The following is a 6,000-nucleotide window of genomic DNA, read 5'->3' on the forward strand; positions in this document are numbered from 1 at the left end:
TTTTTTACCCAATCTCTCAATACCCTCCTCTCTGGTGACCACCAGCCTGTTCTCTGTATCTATGAGTCTGGGTTTTTTTTGTTGTTGTTGTTCATTATAACTAGTGTTTTTCACTCTGCATCTGATAGATTGTCACCATTTTGTTTAGTTCTTTTTCTGGAATTATGTTTTGTTCTTTTATTTGGGACATGTTTCTCTGCCTCCTCATTTTGGCTGCCCTCCTGTGTTTGTTTCTATTGTATTAGGTAGATTTATGTCTCCCAGTCTTGGTAAAGTGGCCTTATATAGTAGTTGTCCTTTAGAGCCCAGTGGTGCAGCCTCCCCAGTCACCCAAGCTAAGCACTTCAGGTGCACCCCTCGTGTGGGCTGTGTACACCCTACTGTTGTGATTGAGGCTTGAATGCTGTTGGTATGTCAATGTGAGGGATTTACCCCAAGCTGATCGGCTGCAAGGACTGGCCACAACCAACAGGGTGGGTCTGCTGTGCAGGTGCTGATGCCACAAAGCAGGACTCACTTTGGTGAAGCTCGGGCATCTGCCAAGTTCAGCCCTTGAATATGTTGCTTGTGGAGATGGTTAAGTAGTGGTTAGGTGTGGTCTGAAGCTATCCACTGGATTCACTGGCTCTGAAGCCTCCCAGGATGTGCAGGCCAATGTAAACTGCCACCTGTGCCCTGCCCACAGCCTCCAGGCATGAGCTACAAAGCAATCTGCAGATGGCATCTACTTGTGCTGGGCTTGGAGGTGCCTGGGAGAGGCTGGCTATGAAACAAGGCCAGCTTCAGCTCGTGCTGAGCCTAGGTCCACCTAGCAAGAGGTATAGGGTATGAAGAGGCCAAATCCTGCTTTTTCGAGAGATTTTAGGAAAGTCAGCAGCATGAGCCAAGAGAGAACATTTGTATGGAATAGCCACTGGAAAGGGCGTGTAGACCTGAAAGTTGGGTGAGGTGGAGGTCTCAGAGAATCGCCAGGGCTGGGTGAATAGGATTAGGTTGATGGAAACTCAGATATGGTTCCCTGCTGGCTTTGTGGGGGTGGGCTCAGCATCTTAATTGGTTTTTAAAGCCAGAAGTTGTGGGAACCCTGGGCTGGGGAATCTGGTGTGAGGCTGAGACCCCTGGATCCTCAGGGGGAACCTCCATAGCCAAGATATCCATCCTGATTTTTAACTGCCATATGTGGGTGTGGGACCAGCCCATTCCTGTCTCTGCTCCTCCTAATTCTGGCAGGGATGGAAACAGCACCAGATGTTAGACCTGTGGGGTCAGACTGGACCTTGGTTCAACAACCATGGTACTTGAGTTGTGGCTGGGAAAGAATTTAGAGTCAAGACTCAAATTATAAAAGAACGTTTATTTAGAAAGTCACAGAGGTTGAAGAAGTAAGCATTTGAAGAAATAGGCTTAGGAAACAAGGTACAGAGGCAAAAGAAGGGTCCTTGGAGCTTAGGAGAAAAGAGAGAGGCAATGAAAATGCATTTTGGGGGAAGAGAGGGAAGGTTACTCCCAGGAGGGAGAGTGCTGGGTCCTCCTCCTCAGAACTTTTAAGGGTGAGGATTTTATTTTATTTTTATTTATTTACTTATTTTTGAAGAGTCTAACTTTATTTATTTATTTATTTTTTATCCTCATCCAAAGACATTTCTCCATTTTTTGTTCAGGTAGAGGGGGAGGGAGAGAGAGAGAAACATCAACGTAAAAGGGACACATTGAGTGGCCGCCTCCCGCAGGATCCCAACCAGGGCCGGGGACAAACTGCAGCCAAGGTACATGCCCTTAGTGGGAACTGAACCTGGGTCTCTCTGGACCGCAGGCCGACGCTCCAACTGCTGAGCCAAACCGGCCAGGGCAAGGGTGAGGATTTTAGGGGAGGTCCCAGGGAAGGATTCCAATATAGTATTTATCAGCTTTCTTGGAGTGTCCTTTCAGGATCCTGGTCTCCACTGATTGGTCAGTGCCAGGGCAGGGGATCATTAGTCAGTGCATCTGGTCCTGGTGTTGATTTTCTGGTTTTGCTGCTTTTCTGGGCCTGGAGCTGAAACACTACTGAGCCCTAGATGTATTTGATGTGGTCAGAATCTCCTTGTCCTGGGGCTTAATGCTTAAGGGCTATTCTCCTGCCTTCTTGTTCCTTCTCTAAGGGGGTCTAATCTGCATGACTGGCATATGCTAAGGGAGAGTTGCCTGTTGCGAGGTCCTTGGGCTTTCTGCCCTGATAACCTTCTATACCTGGCCTATTGTCCTTGCTCTGCTATGCCTACCACACTACCTGGCTCATTGTGGCTTCTTCTTTATATCCTTAGTTATTGGACTTTTGTTCAGCTAGAGTTGAGGTGGTTCTAAATGATGGTTATTTGTAGTTTAGTTATAATTTTGATGTGATTGTGGGAGATTCTGAGTACTGTGTTTATCTATGCCACCATCTTGATGGAAAATCTATACCTCAATTTTTAAAACTGCAAAAATAACCAATGGAAATAAGGCAAAAACCAAATATGTACTTATTACAGAACTGCACTATCCTATACAGTAGTCTCTAGCCACACTTGAATATTTACATTTGAATTTTAAGTAATTAAAATTAAATAAAATGAAAAATGTTGTGCCTCAACCACACCAGCCACATTTCAAGTATTCAATAGCCACATTCTGCCGGTGGCTACTGTGTATCAGACAGCAGAAGTATAAAGCATTTCCACCATCACAGAAAGTGCAAATGTAGTGCTGTCACAATACATTGAAAAATATAGAAGTGTATAGAAAATAGCCTATTATTTATAATATGCCCACCCATAGTTAACTTGTTTTTTATAATCCTTACTCAAGGATATGTTTTTATTAATTTTAGAGTGAGAGAGGAAGGAAGAAAGAGAGAAACATCAATGTGAGAGAAAAACATTGAGTGGTTGCCTACCGTATGCACCCCAACTGGGGATCCATTGCACAACCTAGGTATGTGCCCTGACCGGGAATCGAATCTGAAACACTTTGGTGTATAGGAAGACATTCCAATCAATGAAGTCACCCAGCCAGGACCATAGTTAACATTTTCTACTCCTCCCAATCTCTTTCTAAATGATTTTTTATTAAATCATGAGTAATATATGTTTTTGTTTTATCCTCAAGGACATTTTTACTTTTTGCATGTATCTTCGGATAGAGTAGGGGGGTGAGAGTGGGGAAGAGAGAGAGAGAAACATCGACGTGAGAAAGACACATCGACTGGTTGCTGCCCACACGACCCCAACCAGGGCCGGGGACAAACTGCAACCGAGGTAAGTGCCCTTAGAGGGAACCGAACCCAGGACTCTCTGGTCAGCAGGCCGACGCTGTAACCACTGATCCAAACTGGCCAGGGCATGAGTAATATATGAATGTACTCTTGTCCTAAAGTAATTAAATATTGATAAACTGAAACTCTCCCTGACCACTACCTGCAATCCCAGAGCTCTCCCGCCATGAGACCACTTTGCCAGGGCAGCATGTATCTTTTCAGATCATTTTTTTGCATGCACTTATAAACATGCATGTGTCCATATGAAATATACAGCACTGTCATTACGAGCACTACAGCTCAAGGAGCTTCCATCTTGTTCAATCCAGTCTCCCCAAGGGCACCTGGAGGGTGTTATTCCACCATCCATATCCCATCAGGGGTCCAGGGCTCTACTCCTCCTCATCTCAAGCTACTGTGGTCCTGGGATATTGTAAGAACAAAATGTCACATGGGGCAAGTCTGATGGATGGGCCAAGCACAGTCCCAGTGCAGAGCTGACAAGTGCTATTTCTATTGGGTATTCCCAGAGCAAATTGTTGACTGTAAATCAAGGAGAATATTTATTCCATACTAACTACATGGAAAGCTAGCCTGTGGCCCAGGGCCAGCCTGATGGTGATGCTTGCTTGGGTGAATTTTGGAAGATCTGCAGGCATGAGTCAGCTCCCACTGGTGCCTCTCACAAAAGTCTTTTGCTGCTATAATGCTATAATGCCACACTGGAACAGGGAACTCTTTTGTGAGGCTGCCCAGAATCCTGTTGGTACCAACATAATAATTTCCTTTCTGAGTAGCATTGCAGAATGTATGGTACAGGCTCCCTCTGACTCAGACCGATATACTCTTCAATGTTTACATTTGAATTCAGTTCTTTTTATTATTATTATTTTTTATTTTTTATCCTTACCCGAGGACATTTTTCCATTTTTTGTTCAGATAGAGTGGGAGGGAGAGAGAGAAACATCGATGTGAAAGGGACACAGCGAGTGGTTGCCACTCGCACGACCCAACCATGGCCGGGGACAAACTGCAACTGAGGTACGTGTCCTTAGCGGGAACCAAACCCAGGTCTCTCTGGACCACAGGCTGACGCTCTAACCGCTGAACCAAACTGGCCAGGGCTGAATTCAGTTCTTAATTCATTAATTTATAAGCTTTCTTCATTAAAAATTTTTTTCTTTATTGATTTTTAGAGAGATAGGGAGTTAGAGGGAGAGAAAGAGAAACTTCAATGAGGGAGAACATTGATTGGCCACCTCCTGCATGCCCCCCACTGGGGATCAGGCCCACAACCTGGGCATATGTCCTGACTGGGACTCGAACCTGCAACCTCTTGGTGCATGGGTTGATGCTCAACCACTGAGCCACACTGGCCAGACATGCTGGCTTCATTTTAAAATATGCTTTTATAGCTATTAGTGTCTTCCTAAGTACCACTTTCTAGCATCCCCCATGTTTTGGTACATAGTGTTTATATTATTATTTAGTTTTAAATATTTTATTTCCATGAGATTTCTTCTTTGGCTCATGAATTATTATTATTATTTTTTTATCTTTATTGTTGAATGTATTACAGATGTTCCTCATTTTTTCTCCCATCGACCCCTCCTCCCCATTCCCGTCCCCTCCTGCCTTTTCTGACACTGTTGTCTGTGTCCATTGGTTATGCATATGAGTTCTTATTTTTTTTTTTTTTGGTACGTGCCCCTAGCAGGAACCAAACCCAGAACTCTATGGTCCGCAGGCCAACGCTCCAACCCCTGAGCCAAATCGGCCAGGGCACATATAAGTTCTTTGGTTTATTTCTTCCCACCCTCCAACCCCCTTCTCTTTGAGGTTTGTCAGTCTAGCAACCAATTTGTTCTTCTTAATCCCTTCACCTTTTTCGCCCATTCCCCCAAACCCCCTCCCATCTGGCAACCAACAAAATGTTCTCTGTACCTATGAGAATGTTTCTGTTCTGCCTGTTCATTTTGTTTGTAGATTCCACTGTCGATAGATATGTCTTCATTGCCATTTTGTTTGTTCATATATTTTATCTTTTTCTTCAAAAAGACCCTTCAACATTTCATATAATAATGGTTTGGTGGTGATGAACTCCTTTAGCTTTTTCTTGTCTGGGAAACTCTTTATATGGCCATGGATTCTAAATGACAGCTTTTCAGGATAGAGTAATCTTGTTTGTAGGTTCTTGCTTTTCATCACTCTGAATATTTCTTGCCACTCCCTTCTGGCCTGCAAAGTTTCTTTGGAGAAATCAGCTGACAGCCTTATGGGAACTCCCTTGTAGGTAACTAACTGCTTTTCTCTTGCTGCTTTTAATATTCTCTCTTTGTCTTGATCCTTTTGCATTTTGATGATGATGTGTCTTGGCATGGGCCTCTTGGGGTTCATCTTGTTTGGGACTCTCTGTGCTTTCTGGACTTGTATGTCTGTTTCCTTCACCAAGTTAGGAAAGTTTTCTGCCATTATTGTTTCAAATAGGTTTTTGATTTTTTGTTCTCTCTCTTCTTCTGGCATCCCCAAGATGCGAATGTTGGCACGCTTGAAGTTGTCCCAGAGGCTCCTTACACTATCCTTATGTTTTTGGATTCTTTTTTCTTTTTGCTGTTCTGATCGGGTGTTTTTTGCTTCCTTATATTCCACATCGATGGTTTGCTTCTTGGTTTTATCTACTCTACTATTGAATATGTGTAAATTATTCTTTATTTCAGTTAGTGCCT

This window comes from Molossus molossus, unplaced genomic scaffold, assembly GCF_014108415.1.
Source record: "Molossus molossus isolate mMolMol1 unplaced genomic scaffold, mMolMol1.p scaffold_m16_p_1, whole genome shotgun sequence".
NCBI classification, from domain to species: Eukaryota; Metazoa; Chordata; class Mammalia; order Chiroptera; family Molossidae; genus Molossus; species Molossus molossus.